This window comes from Balaenoptera ricei, chromosome 11 (genome assembly GCF_028023285.1).
Source record: "Balaenoptera ricei isolate mBalRic1 chromosome 11, mBalRic1.hap2, whole genome shotgun sequence".
Taxonomy (NCBI): Eukaryota; Metazoa; Chordata; class Mammalia; order Artiodactyla; family Balaenopteridae; genus Balaenoptera; species Balaenoptera ricei.
In genome coordinates, this window is record NC_082649.1 from 94,815,454 (window position 1) to 94,841,182 (window position 25,729).

Consider the following 25,729-nt stretch of genomic DNA (forward strand, 5'->3'; position numbering starts at 1 on the left):
TGAGGTATATTTAACAAATAAATGGACCTATGATATTACTTTAACCAACCCTTTTTTTTTTTCAGTTGAGTCCAGCACAGCTGGATGCCCTGCTTCAAAATCCAACACTGAATTGAAACCACTGGGCAAAATCCAGGTTTTTATTAATTTTCTGATAGGCATTAAATTCTAATAAACACACAAACAATGGTATGAAAAGAAAGAAAAAATATAGACTTAGGAACAAGCATATATATGTCATAAAACACATATTTGTACTTGACGGTTTGTATACATGTTTTAAAGTCTTCCCAGCTCAAGGATTATTAGAGTACTGGTTTTGTAAACCAGGAATCACATATTCAGATTTAACTAAGACCTTCCCAATGTATTTCAGAGAAGTATAACACAGAGGTTAAGAATTTGGACTCAAAAGGCTAATTATTTGGGTTCAAATCCAGACTCTTCCATTTTCTAACCTTGAGCAAGTTATTAAATTGTCTTACCTCAGTTTGCTCATCTGTATAATGGGAATGATAATGACTAACCTCATAGGAGTTGTGAGGACTCAGTGAGGTAATGCACATTAAGTGCTTAGCCCAGTGATTGCACATATTTCAAGACAATGGTGAGTGCAAGCCTCTTGGATTGATGACTTCAGTAATCAATTTATTTATTTCCTCTTATTTTGCAGATAAAGAAACAAGTTCAGAAAAGAGCTGTGTTACTTGCCTAAAGTTGAGCAGACCAAGGTAGGATGCTACAGAGCCAGGAGCAGAACCCAACTTTCCTAAACCTCAGGAAACCTGAGGTGGAACCCTGATTGATACAATACCTGGCCCACAGCATTTACTCAATGAATATTAACTGCTAATAGTGTTAGTAGTATTTTGTTATTTTTAAAATATTATTTATTGAACCCATAGAAAAAGCCTTCAACAAAATGACTCTAAGTGTAAGAATACGTTTTTGTCTTTGTCTAAAATTCTCCTAAGGATGATGCCTGCAACAAGTTAAGTAGAAAAATTGTATACAGATAGATAATGATAAAGCAAATATGGAAAAATATGAACATTTGGGGAACCTGGTAAAAATATATGGGAATTCTTTGCATTATTTTTGCAATTTTTTATGTCTGAAATCATTTTAAAATAAAAAGTCAAAATTTTTTAAATAATAAAAATTAATAGAATTAAATTAAAATTAAAATTTTCCAACAGATTGACTCTGGCAACATCCAAAGGTCTGAGGCAAGGATTGCTGATGTGGAGTGAGAGAGATTAGTATACAATGCCTATTTTTTAATTGCAGACACTATTTAATAACCAACTCAATTTCTCATATTAATTGTGCAATATCTCTATGAACTATTAATAAGTAGAGGTTCAAAAGAGAAGAAGATTATATTCTGCTTAGGGAGAATGGAGGGAGAATGGGTATGATTTCACTAGAGAAAAATGAATGATGAAAAGGCTGAAATCTGGGGCCATCTGCTGGGATGCGGCTTTGTTCGAACACATCACTTTTGATTAAGAGATTGCAAACTGACTTGTTATTAAAATTATAATTCAAACTTTGTTGGTGGCTACACAATTAGAACCTCGCAGACAGGCCGCCTACCCTTTAAACATGACATTTGAGCTAACACCCTGTCCTTTTGCCAAGACACACACTACTAAAAATCACTGGAAACTGAACGCACTGAAGTTCAGCAATCAAACCCCAAATGCTGATTGTCACTGCTCAGTGCCCACAGTGAGAAGTTTCATTTAGGCTTATGAGGATGCATCAGCAGACCAGAGCTTATCACCAGGGCATCTGTGGACTGCCCCCCACTGTGACTGTGAAACACCCAGGAGACACAAAGAAAAATCTACATGCCTCATGACTTCATCTAATTTCCTCAGTCTTCTGCTATCACTATCTTCCATTTGCAATCTGTTCCAAGGAGAGCACAGACTACCCAAAATTAGGGTCTTAAAGTAGAACTTAAATCTCTGACTTCTATATTTTACAAAGTAGTCTTTAAAACCTACCAAATATGCAATACCTTGTTAGACACTGCCCAGAAATATATGAGGCACCATCTCCATCTCTCTATTTAAAGAGAGTTTATAATCTATGGGAAAGATAAGACATATAAATATACACCAGAAACAAGTATGACATCATCTTTGGCCACACAGACATCCCAAAAGGAAAGAGATTAGAAATGAATTTTGTGGGATGTTCACCATAATGTTAACTTGTTTTCTCTGAGTTGGGTTGATTTTTGCCTTCTTCTTCTTAGTACTTTATACCTTGTTTGGATTTTTCTGGTAAGTATGAATCATTTTTACAAAAAACAATACTGCTATTTCAAAAAAGAAAAAGCACTTCATGGAGGAAATGGTACTTTTTAAATGGATATTATTTGGTAGAATAATAGTAAGTTTGTTGGGTGCCTGGTCCCCACGTTACCTCCTTGGGACATCATTAAAGGAAGAGAGGCACCTCCTCCATGAGCATGAGCAAATTCACAATTCCCCACTACTTGCTCCTAATTATCCTCTCAGTAAAGTCCAGGAATATGCAAGTGGCACAAAAGGCAAGGCTCTTTTCTTTTCTGTAGTCATTCCAGCAGTTCCAATGGAATGACTACAGAAGAGGCTACACAGGAGCAGATGTTTCAGGAAATGCTGTAATTTGCCAAAGAGAAAAAATCAGCTAATGAGAACCAGCTCATGGTTCTGACCTGCCTGTGAGCAATTGTCTACTCACTGGTCGGTCATAGCAGCCAATGGAATGATGTCTTCTCAGAGGAAATAACTCACCCCCGCTGTAGAGAATCTGCATACAACGCAACTCTCCCATCCCAGAACCCTATAACAGTCTACGCTTATATTGCTTGACTGGTTAGAACTAAACCTTTTCCAAAAACAAGGTAACGTCATGAAGCAGACAGAACACAGGACTGAGAAACAGAAGACATAAGTTTCTTCCCTACTTCGGCACACAGCATAATGTGCAACCTTTGATTCACGGAGCCTCTTTTGAGTTCAATTAGCAACATTACTCTCTAAATTGAGAATGTTATCACCTTGCACTTACTACTTTACAAGGTTATTTTAGAGATTGGTAAATAACGTTTGTTAACATTTTTCATACCTTGCAAAAACAAAGGATTATAGTTATGATCTCTATATTTTGGAAAAACATAGTGTGTGGTTATCTTGTTTAAAGATGACAAGAGGACTTTTTTCCTCCAGAAACACCAATCCCACATCTTTCCTGGATTTTAACCTAACAGGAAGGTGTCAAAAAGACCATCTTGAATTTTCAAGTGACTACAAGTGAATGAAATACAAGTTTTATATTGTGTATCTTGATTCATTCATTCAAGAAATAGACACTGCCTATCTACCATACGCATTTTAATACAGAAGATCTATTGCTGTACGATAGATTCAGAAACATATTAGAGGTGGGCCAGCCACTTGGGTAATCCAAGCAATATCATATAGGGGAAGCTGAAATATAGTCTTTGTGGCACTAAATTATTATAAATGTAATAAGATGAAGAACATGTGTTTGCCAGAACTCCAATTAGGGAAAAAATATATATGGCTGGAAACAATTACTTACTAAACTGCTTTGGATGTTCTGTGAGACCCTACAAAGGCGCATCCAAAATAACTACATTCCAAATCTGAATGAAGTGAATTCAAGAGAATGGGAAGATAACTAGAGACAGTGAGAACAGACAACTTTTTTGAAGAGTTCTGCTAAAAAGGGAGCAGAGTAATGGGGGATGGTCAATGAAGAGTGACATAGGATCAATATGCTGTAGTTGTTGCTATTGTTTATTGTTGAAGATGAGAGAAATTTATGCAACTCTATATACTTTGTCAGTAAAATAGAAAATAGAAAAAAAATGGTTGCCTTCAAACAAAGGTAGATGTGAGAAGCTGAGGGCTTTGACTTTGCTAAGTTTAAAATATATACTTGGGGGCTAGAGATTAGACAATAGAGATGAGGTGGGGGGCTGCTACCAGCAGTGATTTTTCTCTACTTTATTTCATATAGTGCTTAAACTCACCTCTAAATGAACAAACACTTAAGTACATCTACTCAAACAAGCATCAAATTATTAGCCTGTAAGAGAGCCTCATGTGTCTTGTTAAGTTGTGAATAGTCCTGTTTGAAGGACTACACCATTATAAAGTCGAAAACTATAAGTGAAACAAAGTTCATTCTTTCAGACACTCAATCATGTCCATGTTTCTTATACTTCTCTAAAACCACTGTAGACAAGACTGATGCCATATGGCAGTACATGGAAAAAACAATAATGCTAAGGAGACTTGATGTTCTTTGTTCTCCTTTGTCTTTTAAATTTCTTTTTAACTAAAGAACTACAAATATGAGACATGAAGCTGTTTTGATACAAGGCCCAAAAAGGGACAGAAATATTATTATTTTGATGTTACACTAGACATTCCTCCTACAAAAATAGATGATGTCCCAATGATTTGACATTGGAATTCATAATTCTTTCCCTCCTCCTTCTCCCAGAAAACCAACAAACAAATACATAGACCACCAGTCAAACACAAAAAGTGTATAAAATTGAAATTTGCAAATGTCTGAAATAAAGCTCAATCTGGGAAGCAGTCAATGTATCCCTTGGTGCAAGTTAATGCCGACCGCCTCCAACAAGATCCACAGCAAAATGAGGCTGAGATTTTAAACACAGAGAACACAAGAATAAGGGGCATTAAACAACCTAGCTGATGAGGCAAAATATGCATCACCCCAGTTATGATATGTATTTAAAACACTAAACCAATAAGCCCCACAGTGTTTATACAACCCAGAATCAGAGGAAAATGGAATTATCATTATTAAATTTAGGTAAACTAAAACCTAAAACAAAGAAACACAAGAACCTGGAAACCACACTTACTATTTCGGCTTCTTCTGCACCTTATTTGGGAACTTCGTACCCTTGGAAAGTCACTTTACCTCTCCGGGACTAATTTTCCTCTGTGAAATTAAGTTAGATTAGACGATATTTACAATGCTGAACAGCTACATAATAAAACACAGGGGAGTTATAAAGCCTGGGGTCCAATACCTGATCTGTCAGAAAGTGTTGGGAAAGTCATTTAACCTTCCCTGAGCCCCAGAATTCCTCATCTATTAAATGGAGACAAATTCACCTGCTCTGCCTACCTTGTGTGGCTGAAGAGAATTGGATTGAAAGTGGTTAGAGAACTGTAAATGTTATACAGTTATAATTAAGTAGAAGGATTATGATCAAAACATCTAACAGAAAAGATCTTTTCTTCTTAATTTCCAAAGGTAAAACAAAATGTGATAATTCTACTGCTCTGAGCAACTTTGGAGCCAATAGCTGATGAAGTATTGGAGATGCAGTGTGGAGTAGTGAGACTCAGAAGACAAATTCCCACACAGACTCTGTGTGACTTCAAGCAAGGTACTTAGTCTGATTTCCCTCAGCTTCCAGATCTCACAGAGCTGGGCAAATTACAATACTTACCATTTACTGAACGCTTAATACTTGCCAGGCATTGCTTTTCACATACCTTCCTTCTGTTATACCTCAAAATAGCCCTATGAGATAGGTAATATCATCATTCTCATTTTACAGGTGAAGTAACTGGCACTGCACCAGGACTTAACTTGCTTAGGGTCACCTGGTGTTCAGTGACAGGCAATCAGTCTGATTTCAGCGTCTATGCTATTGACCTCTAATCAACAGTTCTCAAACTTTTTGGTCTGAGAACTGAAAAATTACTGAGGAGCCCAAAGAACTTTTATTCAGAATTATATCTGTTGATATTTACTATATTAGAAATTTAAATTGAGAAACACTTTAAACTTTATGAACTCATTTAAAAATAAGAATCATAAACCTATTATTACATGTTAACATAAATAAAATATTTTGTGAAAAAAATTACATTTTTCCAAAAACTAAAATAATGAGAAGAGTGGCACTGTTTCACAGTTTTGGGAGACTCTTTAATGTCTGGCTTCATAAGAGACAGTGAGAGAAATGGATTACCTCCCAACTCCATCCCCCAGTGGCAATAAAACAAAATAGTATATAAGCAAATGGAAAAGAAACTAGAAAAAGATCATTACAATTATATAAGCACCATTTTAACATTTATCTAATAAGCATCTTAAAATTTCTAAATTAGAAGGTCACCACATTTAGTGAATGAAATGGAATAATAATCATAATGAGATTCTAAATTGCATTTTATACTTCAGTGATAATCCCAGACAAATCAGCCGTTACTAGCAATTACTGATAATTTATTTTTGTTAACAGCCTGAAAAAGTTTTTGAAGGGAAATTAATGATCGAGAGTTTGATTAGGAAAAAAAAAAATGTATACGCCTATTTGATTCTAAGAAGGTCTAATACAAATCTTCCTAAGCAGAAGCATGGTCTAAGCGGGGGAAAGGACGACAAATGAAGGACTAATAAGGCAGGGAGACATAGTTTGATTCCTGTGAGAAGATGGGGTTAGAGGCAGCATCTGAACTCAGTACTAAGTGTGCATTCTTTCTGCACACCTGTGATTTATTTCCACCATTTCCTTCTTCCAGCCACTGCCATGCCATTCCTTCTTTCCATCTATTCCTTTCACTTCCATACTCAAACAGGGCCAGTCTGCTCTTTATGATGCCATGAACTTGACATTTCACCTCAGGAAATAGGCAAAAATAATATTCTGAATTCCTTTCCCCACTTGAGCCACCAGGTAAACCTCACTTAACATTGAGACAATCTTTATTCACTCACTTTATTCACTTCATTCATAACGCTTTGTGAATAACGATTATCTGTCTTTATCTCCTTCAGGTCTTCATGCAAATATCACCTTCTCAGTGAGGGCTTCCAGGGACATCCATCTAAAATTGCCAGCCCCACCAACATTACCACTTCCCTATTACTTCCCTCTCCTCTCGTTGTTCTCTATTTTTTTTCTATGATATTTATCACTAGCACATTAAAATTTTCATTTATTCATTTTATTTACTTCTATCTCCCCAACTAAAGTGTAGGTTCCATGAAGACAGGTATTATTTTGTATGCTTCTCTCATGGTTGAGTCCTCAGCACCTATGATGGAGCCTGACACACAGAAATTGATTTCTGCCTTTACTGCACATAACTCCTTCCTTACTGAAGAGAATTTGACAAGCAGAGTCTTCAAATTGGCTGTCCTAGTCAGATTCTCCAGCTGCCTTAATGCCTACAAGCTCTTTAATGCTAAATAGATAGATGTGAGGAGCAAAAACCACGAAACTCATTTGCTGAATGAATGAGTGAGTGAATGAACAAATGAACATAACATCTGTCTCTGTGGGAAGAAGAAGTAATTAAGTCATGCACTATGCTCTTAAGGAGCTCGTGGTTTACCAATGACTCTCAACCAGGCACATGTGACAGATGACATTCACACCTGTCAGACAGTTCCACAGCCATGTCCAACATTACAAACTTTGGCACTAAAAAAATGAACTACATGTATATGTGTAATTCTCTCGTGTCCTGAAACAACACCCTTTTGCTCCTACTCAAGAAAGCATTAGGAGCTAGGATTTCAAGAGGATGAACACTATTTCCACATGGGTAACCCTGAATCTGTTCTATTTTGTAAAGTAATTTTTCCTAAAATTTAATACTTTCATTGTGATTAGTAATCAATTACTTAGGACATAAATCACAAGTGTTGGCAACATTCCAGAATTTTAACTGTGCCTTATAGAACCTCTTGTCTAGAAGACAAGATGAAGAATGTCACTTGAGAAATAAGAGAAGCTAGTTGGTCTAGTAGAATAATATGTAGTAAGTAAGTAGAAAACACTTGGATGATACAGGAAAAATACAGGACATTGTTCTTGTTCTTGAATCTGTCTCAGAATGTGAACTTTTATTCTTCTTTGTCTATCCCCCAGTGCCTCTCTAGCAATAAAGCCTATCCTATACCTGGAACTGCAGGGTTTTACAAATAAATAAATAACTCACTGGATGAAAAGCTTCCTTTGCAGAACAAAGGAAGAATAATCGATTTTTTTATTACCTGATATGCCAGAGATTCTAAAGGTCCCCTAACCTACGTAGCTCACAACTCATTCTTCAAGACTCAGCCACTACCTTCTACCAAAGTCTCTCTGACTTTCCCAACCCAAACCTCATTTTTCCTACCCCTTGATCACGTTTTATTAGTATCTTCCTTAATATACTCACCACATTTTACCTTGTGGAAATCCTTCAATTTCAGCTCCAAAGTCTTTTCATTCCCTGACCACTTCCGTTATCTTGGACTGGTTCCTTTGTTATACATACTCATGAAACCATGTTCTTTTCTTTCAGGGCAGTTATGTCAGCTCTAGTTACACATCTGTTTATAGGAACAATTAATTTGGAAATGTCTCCCCCACTAAACTTTAAGTTGCATGAGTCTAGTGACCACATATTAGTTCACCATGTATTCCCACCATGAGCATAGTGCCTGGCATAGTAGCTGCTCTATTAACACCTGTTAAATTAATAAATTAATGATTAATATGTAATTCATATATATGTAGTATCTTCCCTAAAGATTTTAAGCTCCTTATATCTCTCATAACATGTGCTTTATAAACATGATAATGGCTTAATGAATATTAGATAGGATATATTTTCCTAAAAGCTGTGTATACGTGCATGAAAATATATATGCATCTATGTGGCAGGGAAAAGAAAAGAAAAGAGATACATAAGGAACTAAATGCAGCTTTAAGAATTCATCACTGCTCTCTGTCTTTGGCCTCCATCTTCCTTCAAAAGACTTCTTTTTGTATGTGTGTTCAAACTGAATACTTATTTTAAACCATTACAAGGTGTTATGCTGTTGACAAAAGAACCTGTTGCAGCCTTTAAAACAACCTCAAACAGGATAATAGTCCTTCGTCACTTGAACAAAAATTCATTTTTATTGAAATTAAACAGCATTTATCAGAATCTAAAAGAAAAAAATAATAATTCTGCCACAATTGGCAGCTTGGCTGGACAAGTATGTGCAATATATTCACTGGTAATAATGGTTATGTAGGATGCCCTTTGGGACCAACATTTACTCACAAGGACATAAACATCACAGCTACTTCAAACACATTCATTATTCTGAATACTCCATTTTCATTTCAACTGTATTTTTTGAGCGTGTAATTTTCTTTAAGAAGAAAACATCTTCAGGAAATGACTAAGTAATCCTTGGACCCTTCAAAGGACAGATGTAATACATTTTAGTCACTTTGTCATGCAATGATCACCCCTTCTCCCAAAAGGCCAAATCAGCATAGAGTAAAGGAAGAGACTGGAAAATCCTCCCTGGCACCCTGGCCAGCTGCAGCCACTTGGCCTGACATGTGGTAGAGACAAACTATCAACAATCAATTCTTAATCCCCTCTTAGGGCTGTTTGGCTGCTTGTCCTGACCCATAGCTCGCTGTCATAGTCTCCTTTGAAACCCTGTGGCATCTAAAAAACAATTCCACACAGGGCTAGGGTTCCATTCTGGAACACTCTTAAGTGCAAAGTATTTGCATTTGACCCTTTACATGTTCACTCACAGATGCCTCTTTTCATAGCAGAGCATAGGACCTGAAATAACCAGGAGATCCAAGTTCACTGGCCAGGCTCTGCTGTACAGGCCAGGGGATTATGAGCATGGCAGGTAGCAACATAGGGTCTCCCTCAGTTCCCCTTCTGTTTTCAGAGGGAGGTGAATTATATGACTTCAAAGGACTCTTTCAAGAACAGAGAGTGTATGCATTTGGGGGGATCACTGTTTTGATGTGCCAGGCCTATTTTTCTTTCTGTTTCCTCATTGTTGAAAATAGGTAACCCTTTCCTTAGTAAAGAGAATTTGACAAGGATGAGTCTTCAAAGTAGTTAACCCTGTCAGATTCCTAACCTACCTCCAACTTAGAGAGACTCACAAAAGGAAAAAAAACCAAAAAAATCCCAACTACATGTGGTATTAAACCAAGAATTTTTAGCTAAGTGCTATTAAGTATCCATAACTGTGATAACTGTGTGTTACATGGGGCTGGGGGTAGAGTGTCATTTAAATAAAGATCACAATCCAAGTCCAGAAAGAATCAAGAAATGGATTTTTAAATTAATACATGTCAAGCCATTCATGTTAAAGTACTGAACTTTGTGCAACATATGGCCAAATAAGTAAATGCAAGAAGGTAAGACTGATACAGTCATGGAAGGAATGAGTAGGAATTAGATTTTGACCTGTGCCTTAAATTTGATAAAAAAGAAAAAATTAGGGAGGAAGTTCTACCACAAACATGCCAATGTTTAGAGATAGAAATGAATAAATATGTGCAATGCTTAAAAGTATGAGCTTTGCAATTTGGTAGCCTGGTTTCTGATCCTTGTTCTGTCATGTAGTTTTTTGTCTTTAGGTAAGTTACTTAACCTCCCTGAGCCTCTAAATTTCCTCATGTGTAAAATAATGATATTAAGAAGGACTACCTCAGAAGGCTGTTATGAGGATTAAATTACATGAAATCACACAAAGTAATACCCAGCACAAAGCAAGTATGCAATAAATGTTAGCCATATTGATAGCACTGTACATTAATATTTGCTGATAACTTATTGTGTACTAATCACCCTTAGGCCCAAGAGATACAAATAAAGTGAAACTATGCCCTTGACCTCAAAAAACTCTCAATCTGAAAATGAAAGAGACTAGTCAATAATTCACTGTGATACATATTGTGCTACAGCTATGAAAATAGAAGCAAAGAAAATGAATGCCTAACAATGGTTGGGGAGCAGAGAAGGATGAGGAAAAAAACACTACAAAGAGGGTAATGATTATGATAATTCTAACAGAATGAGTAGGAATATATAAGTCATAAGAGAGAGAAGTTTCTCTAGATAGAATAAATATAACTTGCAAAGGCATGGATGTTTAAGTGATCTGAGAATTGCAAACAGTTTAGTGGTGGATAGAGTTCAGGGTATGGAGGAGAAAACAGCAAGGAGCAAGGCTGGAAAACTGAAAGAAAACCAGATTTGAACTTTTTTTTTAGGCAAAGGAATCAGATGATGAGGACTAAGAATTCTAAAAAGAGGAATCAAAAATTCCAAAGGCAAGGTTGAATCCGTAAATTATACCCAGTTATTGAAGGGCTTTAAATGCCAGTTTGAGTACGAATTTTAGTCTATGGGCTGTTGGAAAGGATTCTTAGTTCTAAAATAGGGGAGAAATACTGAAATTCTATTTTAGGTAGATTAGGCTGATGTACGTCCAAAATAGGAATTAAAAAGAAATTCAAAACAAGATAACTAGCTAGCAAGCTGCAGCATACATCCAAGAATAATATAATAAGGGCCTGGACCTGGATTTTGACAGTGGGAATGAAGGAAACAAATCCAAGTTATGCCTAAATAAATCTGGATACAGCAAATAAATAAGAGGGAGAGTCAAAATTGCCTGGAAGAAATAAAATTTATGAGGGATGTGTGATGGTAAAATACACTGACTGTAGACCATTTATTTTAAGAGAAGAAAAGATAACGGTAGAGAAGGCTATCAGACTTTTGGTGTTAACCTCATTTATTCATCCATTCTGTTACTCACTCATTCAAAACTATGTATTAATACTTATTAAGACAGAGTAATATGAATCTGTACTGGAGATAGAAAGATGGTATAAATATAGATAGGGGAGATATGAAATGTACCTTAGTAGCCATTAAGACAAGGTAGAAAATAATACCTTTTTTTTCTCTAGTTTTTTTTTTTTGGTGGGGGGGGAGTATAATTGATTTACAATGTTGTATTAGTTTCAGGTATACAGCAAAGTGATTCGGTTATACATATACATGTACCTTTTCTTTTTCAAATTCTTTAGAAAATGATACACTTAATAAAAGAGGGATTTCAGTGTAGTGAAAAATTACCTTCAATTGAAGAAACCAGAAAAGTCATTATGGAGAGGTTAGGATGTGAGCTAGGCTTTGAAGACAAAGTAAGTTCTTCAAACACAGGGTGACTGAGGAGGAACCAAGATGGCGGAGTAGAAGGACGTGCTCTCACTCCCTCTTGCGAGAACACCAGAATCACAACTAGCTGCTGGACAATGATTGACAGGAAGACACTGGAACTCACCAAAAAACATACCCCACATCCAAAGACAAAGGAGAAGCCACAATGAGACGGTAGGAAGGGCGCAATCACAGCAAAATCAAATCCCATAACTGCTGGGTGGGTGACTCAAAGACTGGAGAACACATATACCACAGAAGTCCACCCACTGGAGTGAAGGTTCTGAGCCCCACGTCAGGCTTCCCAACCTGGAGGTCCGGCAACGGGAGGAGGAATTCATAGAGAATCAGACTTTGAAGCCTAGTGGGAATTGATTGCAGGACTTTGATGGGACTAGGGGAAACAGAGACTCCACTCTTGGAGGGTACACACAAAGTAGGGTGTGCATCAGGACCCAGGGGAAGGAGCAGTGACCCGAGGGGAGACCGAACCAGACCTACCTGCTAGTGTTGGAGGGTCTCCTGCAGAGGTGGGCGGGGGAGGGGCGGGCTGTGGCTCACCGTGGGGACAAGGACACTGGCAGCAGAAGCTCTGGGAAGTACTCCTTGGCGTGAGCCCTCCCAGAGTCTGTCATTAGCCCCACCAAAGAGCCCAGGTAGGCTCCAGTGATGGGTTGCCTCAGGCCAAACAACCAACAGGGAGGGAACCCAGCCCCACCCATCAACAGTCAAGTGGATTAAAGTTTTACTGAGCTCTGCCCACCAGAGCAACAGTCAGCTCTACCCATCACCAGTCCCTCCCATCAAGCCTCTTAGATAGCCTCATCCACCAGAGGGCAGACAGCAGAAGCAAGAAGAACTACAATCCTGCAGCCTGTGGAACAAAAACCACATTCACAGAAAGACAGACAAGATGAAAAGGCAGAGGGCTATGTACCAGATGAAGGAACAAGATAAAACCCCAGAAAAACAACTAAATGAAGTGGAGATAGGTAACATTCCAAAAAAAGAATTCAGAATAATGATAGTGAACATGATCCAGGACCTCGGAAAAAGAATAGAGGCAAAGATCGAGAAGATGCAAGAAATGTTTTAAAAGATCTAGAAGAATTAAAGAACAAACAAACAGAGATGAACAATACAATAACTGAAATGAAAACTACACTAGAAGGAATCAATAGCAGAATAACTGAGGCAGAAGAACGGACAAGTGACCTGGAAGACAGAATGGTGGAATTCACTGCTGCAGAACAGACTAAAGAAATAAGAATGAAAAGAAATGAAGACAGCCTAAGAGACCTCTGGGACAACATTAAACGCAACAACACTCACATTATAGGGGTCCCAGAAGGAGAAGAGAGAGAGAAAGGACCAGAGAAAATATTTGAAGAGATTATAGTCGAAAACTTCCCTAACATGGGAAAGGAAATAGCCACCCAAGTCCAGGAAGCACAGTGAGTCCCATACGGGATAAACCCAAGGAGAAACACGTCGAGACACATAGTAATCAAATTGGCAAAAATTAAAGACAAAGAAAAATTATTGAAAGCAACAACGGAAGAACGACAAATAACATACAAGGGAACTCTGATAAGGTTAACAGCTGATTTCGCAGCAGAAACTCTACAAGCCAGAAGGGAGTGGCATGATATACTTAAAGTGATGAAAGGGAAGAACCTACAACCAAGATTACTCTACCCGGCAAGGATCTCATTTAGATTTGATGGAGAAATCAAAAGCTTTACAGACAAGCAAAAGCTAAGAGAATTCAGCACCACCAAACCAGCTCTACAACAAATGCTAAAGGAACTTCTCTAAGTGGGAAACACAAGAGAAGAAAAGGACCTACAAAAACAAACCCATAACAATTAAGAAAATGCTAATAGGAATGTACATATCAATAATTACCTTAAACGTGAATGGATTAAAAGCTCCAACCAAAAGACACAGGCTTGCTGAATGGATACAAAAACAAGACCCATATATATGCTGTCTACAAGAGACCCACTTCAGACCTAGGGACACATACAGACTGAAAGTGAGGGGATGGAAAAAGATATTCCATGCAAATAGAAATCAAAAGAAAGCGGGAGTAGCTATACTCATATCAGATAAAATAGACTTTAAAATCAAGAATGTTACAAGAGACAAAGAAGGACACTACATAATGATCAAGGGATCAATCCAAGAAGAAGATATAACAATTCTAAATATATATGCACCCAACATAGGAGCACCTCAATACATAAGGCAACTGCTAACAGCTATAAAAGAGGAAATCGACAGTAACACAATAATAGTGGGGGATTTTAACACCTCACTTACACCAATGGACAGATCATCCAAAATGAAAGTAAATAAGGAAACAGAAGCTTTAAATGACACAATAGACCAGATAGATTTAATTGATATTTATAGGACATTCCATCCAAAAAGAGCAGATTACACTTTCTTCTCAAGTGCACATGGAACATTCTCCAGGATAGATCACATCTTGGGTCACAAATCAAGCCTCAGTAAATTTAGGAAAATTGAAATCATATCAAGCATCTTTTCTGACCACAACACTATGAGATTAGAAATGAATTACAGGGAAAAAAACGTAAAAAACACAAACACATGGAGGCTAAACAATATGTTACTAAATAACGAAGAGATCACTGAAGAAATCAAAGAGGAAATCAAAAAATACCTAGAGACAAATGACAATGAAAACACGACGATCCAAAAGCTATGGGATGCAGCAAAAGCAGTTCTAAGAGGGAAGTTTATAGCTATACAAGCCTCCCTCAAGAAACAAGAAAAATCTCAAGTAAACAATCTAACCTTTCACTTAAAGGAACTAGAGAAAGAACAAACAAAACCCAAAGTTAGCAGAAGGAAAGAAATCATAAAGATCAGATCAGAAATAAGTGAAACAAACAAAGAAAACAACAGCAAAGATCAATAAAACTAAAAGCTGGTTCTTTGAGAATATAAACAAAATTGATAAACCATTAGCCAGACTCATCAAGAAAAAGAAGGAGAGGACTCAAATCAATAAAATTAGAAATGAAAAAGGAGAAGTTACAACAGACACCGCAGAAATACAAAGCATCCTAAGAGACTACTACAAGCAACTCTATGCCAATATAATGGACAACCTGGAAGAAATGGACAAATTCTTAGAAAGGTATAACCTTCCAAGCCTGAACCAGGAAGAAATAGAAAATATAAACAGATCAATCACAAGCACTGAAGTTGGAACTGTGATTAAGAATCTTCCAACAAATGAAAGCCCAGGACCAGATGGGTTCACAGGTGAATTCTATCAAACATTTAGAGAAGAGCTAACACCTATCCTTCGCAAAATCTTCCAAAATATAGCAGAGGAAAGAACACCCCCAAACTCATTCTACGAGTCCACTATCACCCTGACACCAAAACCAGACAAAGATGTCACAAAAAAAGAAAACTACAAGCCAATATCACTGATGAACATAGATGCGAAAATCGTCAACAAAATACTAGCAAACAGAATCCAGGAGCACACTAAAAGGAGCATACACCATGATCAAGTGGGGTTTATCCCAGGAATGCAAGGATTCTTCAGTATACGCAAATCAATCAATGTGATACATCATATTAACAAACTGAAGAATAAAAACCAAATGATCATCTCAAGAGATGCAGAAAGAGCTTCTGACAAAATTCAACCGCCATTTATGATAAAAACTCTCCAGAAAGTAGGCATAGAGGGAACTTACCTCAACATAATAAAGGCCATATATGACAAAGGCACAGCCAACATCATTTTCAATGGTGGAAAACTGAAACCATTTCCACTAAGATCAGGAACAAGACAAGGTTGCCCACTCTCACCACTGTTATTCAACATAGTTTTGGAAGTTTTAGCCACAGTGATCAGAGACATAAAGGAAATAAAAGGAATCCAAATCAGAAAGAAGACGTAAAACTGTCACTGTTTGCAGATGACATGATACTATACATACAGAATCCTAAAGATGCTACCAGAAAACTACTAGAGCTAATCAGTGAATTTGGTAAAGTAGCAGGATACAAAATTAATGCACAGAAGTCTCTTGCATTCCTATACACTAATGATGAAAAACCTGGAAGAGAAATTAAGGAAACACTCCCATTTACCACTGCAAGAAAAAGAATAAAATACCTAGGAATAAACCTACCTAAGGAGACAAAAGACCTGTATGCAGAAAACTATAAGACAGTGATGAAAGAAATTAAAGATGATACAAACAGATGGAGAGATATACCACGTTCTTGGATTGGAAGAATCAACATTGTGAAAATGACTATACTACCCAAAGCAATCTACAGATTCAATGCAATTCTTAATGAACTACCAATGGCATTTTTCACAGAACTAGAACAAAAACTTTCACAATTTGTATGGAAACACAAAAGACCCCGAATAGTCACAGCAATCTTGAGAAAGAAGAACGGAGCTGGAGGAATCAGGCTCCCGGACTTCAGACTATATTACAAAGCTACAGTAATCAAGTCAGTATGGTACTGGCACAAAAATAGAAATATAAATCAATGGAACAGGATAGAAAGCCCAGAGATAAACCCACACACATATGGTCACCTTATCTTTGATAAAGGAGGCAAGAATATACAATGGAGAAAAGACAGTCTCTTCAATAAGTGGTGCTGGGAAAACTGGACAGCTACATGTAAAAGAATGAAATTAGAACACTCCCTAACACCATACACAAAAATAAACTCAAAGTGGATTAAAGACCTAAATGTAAGGCCAGACACTATAAAACTCTTAGAGGAAAACATAGGCAGAACACTCTATGACATAAATCACAGCAAGATTCTTTTTGACCCACCTCCTAGAGAAATGGAAATAAAAACAAAAATAAACAAACAGGATCTAATGAAACTTAAAAGTTTTTCCACTGCAAAGGAAACCATAAACAAGAAGAAAAAACAGACTGCAGAATGGGAGAAAACATTTGCAAACGAAGCAATGGACAAAGGATTAATCTCCAAAATATACAAACAGCTCATGCAGCTCAATATCAAAAAACAAACAACCCAATCCAAAAATGGTCAGAAGACCTAAATAGACATTTCTCCAAAGAAGATATACAGATGCCAATAAACACATGAAAGGATGCTCAATATCTATCACTAATCATTAGAAAAATGCAAATCAAAACTACAATGAGGTATCACCTCACACCAGTCAGAATGGCCATCATCAAAAAATCTACAAACAATAAATGCTGGAGGGGGTGTGGAGAAAAGGGAACCCTCTTGCACTGTTGGTGGGAATGTAAATTGATACAGCCACTATGGAGAACAGTATGGAGGTTGCTTAAAAACTAAAAATAGAGCTACCATATGACCTAGCAATCCCACTACTGGGCATATACCCTGAGAAAACCATAATACAAAAAGAAGCATGTACCACAATGTTCACTGCAGCACTATTTACAATAGCCAAGACATGGAAGCAACCTAAGTGTCCATCAACAGATGAATGGATAAAGAAGATGTGGCACATATATACAATGGAATATTACTCAGCCATAAAAAGAAATGAAATGGAGGTATTTGTAATGAGGTGGATGGAGTTAGAGTCTGTCATACAGAGTGAAGTAAGTCAGAAAAAGAAAAACAAATACTGTATGCTAACACATATATATGGAATCTAAAAAAAAAAAAAAAAAAAGGTTCTGAAGAACCTAGGGGCAGGACAGGAATAAAGACGCAGACATAGAGAATGGACTTGAGGACACGGGGAGGGGGAAGGGTAAGCTAGGATGAAGTGAGAGAGTGGCATGGACATATATATACTACCAAATGTAAAATAGCTAGTGGGAAGCAGTCACATAGCACAGGGAGATCAGCTCAGTGCTTTGTGACCACCTAGAGGGGTGGGATAGGGAGGGTGGGAGGGAGACGCAAGAGGGAGAGGATATGGGGATATATGTATACGTATAGCTGATTCACTTTGTTACACAGCAGAAACTAACACAACAATGTAAAGCAATTATACTCCAATAAAGATGTTTAAAAAAAAAGAAAAGAAACACAGGACCATATGACCAAATAGCAGCAATGTTGAAACAGGAAAATAAACATTGAGTGCGGTACTGATCATAAATAATGTATTTCTCAATAAGAGAGTCTAGGCTAATTCTGTGTCACCTACAATGCAATTTGAAAGTACTTATACAGGACAAATCTATATAAAATACAAATCTCTTAACAATTTCTTGGCTTTTTCAAAGACATAATTATTGAATTTAAAAAGAAACAATTTTGTACAGGATATAGTGTATCCATAGGTCTTGGACTCTAGGTTTCAAGATTAAAATGGCTTTTAAAATGCCAACCATGAGTAACAGAACAAATGGTGTTCTGCTTTCTTGTTAAAAAGGATTATTGTGCAAGCCATCTCTATGAATGTACATGCCAGAAGCCTCCTTAGCTGCAGAAAATCTAGTGCCTTTCAAAGTTTTCTTTTGAAATCTCTGAAGAATGAGATTGATGAAAGAATCCCTAATGTCTCTTTTCTTTGTAATCCACACCACACAAGCTTTAAGAGCTAAACCAGAAAACATCAAAAGACTTGTTCAGAATTGTTCAAGGAGAAACATTGATGTTTTTTCCCACCGACGAGAAACACTAAAATTTTTATAAAAGGTAAAAGAAGATATGACCTGCAGCATGTCTACTACAAGATGCTGTTACACCAGCTACCATAAGCAGATCAATATAAAACAAATTCATATTTCTGATTGCCTGAAAGGAAAAAGACCCTCACAAATTCACAGTGCATGAAAGAAAAATGGTGTTAGCAAATAATGAATATAAAGCTGGATCCCAGTGACCTCCAAGCCTATAAAAATCCAACACAGTTTTATATAACTTTATTATTTCTTGTTTGGAGCTAGTGGTAAATAACTCTGGTATTCATTGAGAAAGGGATAGCAAGACACTCTTTTATCATTTTAAGGCCCTACTTGGCCAATAAAGATACATCTTGTTGTAACTGAATTCTCTCTTCAGTCTTTAAAAACGGAAACTACATCACCATCAGGAAATATAATTAACTGTCGTGGGGATTATATTGGTCAAAGAGAATTACCTAGACATAACCCACCATTTTAGGATTTCATACGAACGTGATGCCTAAATCTGTAAAGTTTTCTATGGTTTTCTAAGCTGGTTTCTTTGTATTATTATAGTTGAGATTCTCAGGGAGTTTGTGAGATAGAACAGGCAGGTGATATAATCCACATAAGACGAGGAAGCCAAGCATCACCAACTTAGTCCTCACACCTGAGAATGAACAGTAAGTGAAGAGTTGGGATTATAATCCAAGGACCTTAATTCCCTATCTAATGGTCTTTCTCCAACACTATAGCTGACAAGCAACCAAGTTCTCTACACTTTCTCCTCTATACCAAAATTGACACATGCCTCTTTCACACTAAGTTTTAAAATAAATGATAACATAAAGAGTTATATTCACCTAGTCAAAAATGGGTGAAATGTGGGCATGGACAGTTTTTGTAGGTCCCTTTCAAAGTAGCAAACACCAGCTTACAGGCTCAGTCTTCATACTGCCATAACACACAGCAGCTTGTCTGTGCACACTTAATATCTACACCTCAGTAAGGATTAGTTCTCAGAATGCAAAGAAAACTTTATAGATTACCATGATAACCATGGTCTACAGCAGGGCACAAGACCAAAATGAAAAGATGAATCCTATAAAGATAAGGCCACGAGAAAAACCCCAGGGGTATCATGGCTGAAGAATGGGTCACAAATGGAAATGTCTATAGAGATCGGGCAGATAGCAGTGAGAGAACTGGGCTGGGTGGTAAGTGCGGTGGGCTGGAAGCATACTGTTTTGAAGGCAGCCAACACTATTTAGCTCTAGTTGAGTACTGCCATGCAAGAGACCATGCTGGGTGTTGCCAAACTTTCCTTTTTTTTAAGAGAAACTGGACTATTATGAGGACTTTGTTTTACAAATTCTAGCAACTAATTGAAAAAATTAACACTGCATGGATCAAACAAAACCTGTCTGTTGATTAAATTTGACCTGTCAGAATCAGCCTGTAGACTGACAATTTTCAACCACAAATTTCAATTTAAAACTTTCAGTTTAAGCAACAGAAACTCTTTTATCCTTTCTGGGTTCAATTGTATTTAATTGCTCAAAGATGCCTAACACAGGGGCCCTTAAAGGTAGAATAGAGTTTTCATATACTCACTGGGATCGGGTGGAAAGGAGGCGATCAGAATCTAACCTACTACAAGCTTATTATTTCCTTACAATCTCTAGTTCTATCTTTAAAATTTATGCAATTTTTGCCTTCCGATTCACAATACATCTGTGTTGTTCCCTTTAATATCAAAAAGATGATTTGCACCTCTAATCTTCTAGTAAAACTGACCCTCCAGGAAAACATACCACATTTACCCTGCGGCGTCCAAAACCTCTGAGTACCTAGATTAACCAGAGTTCTCTCAGGAGTGCCACCCTTTCCTACCCCCAGCTGTCCCTGCACCTAAAGCTTTAGCTCCAGCGATCCATCAGACTGACAACAGCCAGGGGCTGGTGTGGCACACCCAGAGATAGGCTCCCACGGCTTCTCAGGGCTCACTGAAAATGCAGCCTCCTGGTCTTGCTTAATCTGATCAACACCCCAAAAGCTGTCAGAAACAATGGCCATGATTTTTCAGGCCTTCTCTGGCCTCTTGCCTTTCAAAACAGTGCCTCTGCCAAAGTACCTAGAAGAATAATTTATCTTCCCCCCGGGGTTGAGATTTCAAAGCTTCCTTTCTCCAAAATTGCTTCACACCACTTTCATCTTTAATGCTAACCTTCACAACGAAGTGAACATCAGAAGAGCTCAGTGGGAGAGCCTCATATGAAAACTGAGGGTCCCACAGCAGTACTGCTCATTGCAGGTGTTGAGGTATTTCACTTACTGAGGCCATTCTTGAAGACATCTCTTCAGAGGAGCAAAATAATTATGTTCCTTCTAGAAGCACACTTGCTTCTAAGTAGTTGATGTCTCTAATAAGGTAGATTAAGCACCAACATACATATACATTTCAAGGGTATGAACATATATGGACACACATCATTATATATTAAAATGCAGCAGAGCCTGAAAATCTATTTTTGTTTAATTCTCTATTTCATTTCAAAAAGAATGCTTAGATGTATTTCTCTTGTATTCTTCTATCTCCAATACTAGAAATATCCTTTGTGTGGCAATGATTAATGGCTCTCAAAAGCAAAGGAAGCTGTTTCCTCTGAAAGCTTTCTGGGACTCTAAATGTACACTATTTTTTCTGTAATAAATATCTCCATATTTTTATGCACAGTACCTTTTTTCCCTGACCATTGCATGATCATATTAGCTAAATGTTTGTACAGTATTTCATTTTGAGGCCTTCAGAATATTTCCTCCATCCACCAAAAAGCATCCTGCAGCTAATTCATTCTTCATGGTTTCAAACCAAAAGAGAAAAAATTGTAAAAATTAAAACTGCCAGAGAACCATAGAGTTAACTTGCCTCCACTCACAGGCCTCAAGAGGAAGCCACAAAGGAATTTCTGACAATTGCAATTTGTCTTAAATATGCCAATACACTGTTCACATTCAAGACTCATTAAGCAGATTTGTAGCATTCACTTCACATCTGATGTACTAGATCTTCAGAAAATGGATTTTTTTAACCCACTGGTGACAGAAAAACAGACTTTTGCCACTGGAGTCTTTAGCAAAAACCTAAGCAAGCCTATTCCCTGTGAGTCATGAGATGGCATAAGAATAGATCAGAATCTGCCCCAATATAGTGTCCAGTTAATAGTAACTTGAGGAGAAACTACTTTGCTTCCAAATTAGGAGCTGGATAAAAGCAGATAGTTGTGGACTTTAAACCACCCCCTTACCATATACTTCTCCACTCCCTCCCCCAGCAAGATACTATAAGAAGTAGTGGTGGTTAATAATCTGGACTTTGGACCCAAAGACTAAACTCAATTTTAGTAGAAATATATTCTTACAGAAATTTACTTCTCTGGGCTTAAATATCTTTATCTTTAAAATGGAGATAATAACATCATATACTTCATAGCATTGTTGTGAAGATGAAATAAGATGATATGATGTGTATAAAGCTTCAGATTAGGACTTGACAGGGTAAGTGACCTATAAATGTTTTTGTTACTGTTGTTATTTACTGAGGGCCTACTAAGGTTAGAACATTCTTCCAGTGACTATAAAACATAAAAATAAGAATGAAGACGACTTCTCCCTAACCTCACTCTGATTCAGGGCTCCTAGGAAAAACCTCACTCAGAAGTCCAACATGGATTCTGCAGTTTCCATGCTTTCCTGATTTGAGGGAATGGTGTTGTCAGCTGGCAAAAGATAATCTACTGCCCTAGAAGCCAGTACAAGCATTTGAAATTCCTTTACTGACTCTGTTAAATATTGGTTGGGTCATATATACTCTGTGCACCTGTTTGCCCAGGTGAAAAGTGGAAGAAAGAATATCTTATACAATTTCGCCTACAACTTCCTCCTTCTACTCCTTTTTCATCTTCGTTTCACAGCCAAATTTCTCTAAAGAGTTGCTCATGTTGTTTTCACTTCCCCCTCATTTCTCAACCAACTTCAACCTAAAGTTGCATTGTCTCAATAATCAATTAAATACTATTATATGTGTACACAGTGCTATTGTGTGTGTTGGCTAACAGTGGCCAACACATATTAAATACTCCAGAAATGTCAGCTATTAATATCATTAATAGGCATTACCTAACAAATTGCTTAATAAAAGATGGGCAACAGCACGAAGCACCTTCTCTTTCTCCATAGTTGCATACATATTTTATGTTGCATATTATATGCTATAATTGGAGAAGGTCTCAGGATGTTTATCTAGCAAGTCAGTTATCTGTGTTTCCTCCCCTGTTCTCTGTTTTCATTTGATAGCACAGATCTGGTTAATTATTTTCCAGCTGTAATTATTATATAATTAATTTGCATCACACAGCCATGTGACCCCCTCCTGTTCTTTGAGCTCCATAGACTCTGATATAGATTTTTTTTCAGAAAGAGGCAGAGAATGTGAGTTTTACTTAAAATGTGATACCTGCACATAATAATATCTGGGCTATGCTCCTTAACATCATTAAATCCATACAAAGACATCCACTGGTACCAACTCATCACTCCAAACTTGATTGTGAAAAATCAGGAGTTTGTCAGAAACATCAGTAATCATGGTTGGAAACATCTTAATACTAGAAGATGTTCATCTGGAAAGTTCCGGTAAACAGGTCAGTGCCCAAGCCCTGAGCTGGAATACAAGCTTCTCCAGGCTAACGTTACTGTAGCAAATATCCCGGAAACCCCACAGCAGTAATGGTACAGTCCAGCCTTCATTTGCCGTTATGGCTCATTCCCTTCTTCGCCAGCAGTGAGGGTATCCTCTTATCCTTTTTTTTTTTATATACATAAATTTATTTATTCTTGGCTGTGTTGGGTCTTCGTCGCTGCGTGTAGGCTTTCTCTAGTTTCGGCGAGCGGGGGCTACTCTTCGTTGCAGTGTGTGGGCTTCTCATTGCAGTGACTTCTCCTGTTGCGGAGCATGGGCTCTAGGTGCACGGTCCTCAGTAATTGTGGCAGGCGGGCTCAGTAGTTGTGACTCGCGGGCTCTAGAGCACAGGCTCAGTAGTTGTGGCACTCGGGCTTAGTTGCTCAGCGGCATGAGGGATCTTCCCAGACCAGGGCTAGAGCCCATGTCCCCTGCATTGGCAGGCGGATTCTTAACCACTGCGCCACCAGGGAAGTCCCTCCTCTTATCTTAATTTCTGGCCCTTCATCAACTCTTTTCTTGCTGAGGTCTTCCCTATTCTTCAAAGCTTATCTTTCTGTAGTTTAAATATCCAGAGACTTCAACTGTAATTTTCTAAAAGTGCTTACTATTTTCTACATTGTATAGTATTGTACATGGAATAATTATGACTGTAGTTAATATATTCATGTGTCCTATCTCCTCAACTGTATCTTAAGCTCTATAAAGGTAGAGTCTGTGTCTTTTCCTTCCATGTGCATCCCCGCAGCAATAGCATAGTACCTGTTAGGTCCTTAATAAATTAATACAGCTTAATTGATAGGATGAAGAAAGGAGTGGGGAAGGAGAGAAAGAAGAAAGGAAGAGAAGGAGGGAGGGAGGGAAAGGAAGGAAAGATGGATAGATTAATAAATACTTCTAAGAATTTTTTTTAAACAATTATGTCTATCTTCAAAAAGCTTCTGATCTAGCTGGGTAGATAGAAATACATATTTTTGTACAACAGGAAGCCTGTATTAGGTGGTTTATAACCACACAATATAGTATTTGGCTTCTAAGAAGAATGCTATACATTGAAAGATGATAGTCTGTGGGGTGCAGAACTCAGACAACGCTTTATAAAAAGGTGCTTTTTTGGCTAGAACTTGAAGTGGAGAATTGGATAAGCAAAAATGAAAGAGGATGGCCAGTCCTAGAATGTTCCTTGATACTCAACCTCACTTCTTGTATTGGCCGTTAGTAATTAGTGACTTCTGATCTGACTAACACAGTGATTGCAGCTTGACTTTTGTGGGCTTGGAGAATAGTTTTCATAACAATAGAGGATAAACCCTAATATTTAATGTGTACATTTATTATGTACCAGGCCCTGTGCTAGGAGCTGAACATAAATTATTTAACCTAATCTGTAGGAAAACCACTATGATTATATCCACTCTACAGATAAGAAAGCTGAAACAGAGAGGCTAAGCATCTTGCTCAAGATCACACAGTTAGAAAGCCGCTAATGTAAGAATCAACATGTGGTGCTTAGTAAACCTGGAAAAGCAGAAACAGAGCCTTCAATTCCCTCACACATTTTTCGTTTTAGTGATAACACAGAGTTTACCTGACAGCAAAGTTTACCTTGTTTAATTAGTTTTTGTCTATACATCCTACATCTGTGTTTTCAAAATTCCAGACATGAGAAGATGAGATGGCATGCTGGAAATTCCCATGTAGCCTTCCAGATCCACTCCCTACTCTCCTCCACCCTGCTCTGCACCCCAGCTGCTGACCTGGAGGACCTGAAGCAAGGCACCTGCTCTGTGGCTTCCCACTGAGGTTATCCAGAGAAACGCATGGACAGAGAACCAGAAAAGAGAAAAGTCAGGGCCTGTATTCCCCAGATGCCTTACTGATGTACCCCCTCAGGTTGGTTGTGACCTCTACTAAAGGGAGAAGACTCCTGGTAATTCTCTCTCTCTCTCTCTCTCTCTCTCTCTCTCTCTCTCGTGCTCTCCCACCCCCATTCTCGCTCTCACACACTCTCTCTCTCTTATTTTAATAGTTTTTTTTCCTCTTAACCTTTCAGGTCTACAGGTGGTGTGATGTATGATTTTCGTGTTACCAGTCTACACCCACACTTGTTGCTTTTTCTATGCTCATACATTTATGAAGTATCCCTTTATTAAACTTGCCTCAATCACAACATTTAAGTGTGCCATCTGTTTCCTGCAGGGAGCCGGAATGATATAGGTGATAACTTTGTGAATTAAAACAGTGATATTAAAAACATAAAAAAATGTCCAATTCTG

At 37.6% G+C, this 25,729-nt stretch overlaps 2 long non-coding RNA genes across 2 annotated transcripts in view; one reads left to right on the plus strand and one right to left on the minus strand.

Moving 5' to 3' along the window:
• Positions 1–25,729, minus strand: part of LOC132375162 (uncharacterized) — a 497,604-nt gene that overhangs the window by 306,361 nt on the left and 165,514 nt on the right. Inside the window, exon 5 of the long non-coding RNA XR_009505936.1 lies at positions 4,925–5,004. This is a non-coding gene — a long non-coding RNA (uncharacterized LOC132375162). The remainder of the gene's footprint in view (positions 1–4,924; positions 5,005–25,729) is intronic.
• LOC132375163 (uncharacterized) lies at positions 673–25,387 on the plus strand. Its single transcript, XR_009505937.1, has 3 exons — positions 673–731; positions 5,323–5,458; positions 25,114–25,387. It is a non-coding gene; the product is annotated as an uncharacterized LOC132375163 (long non-coding RNA).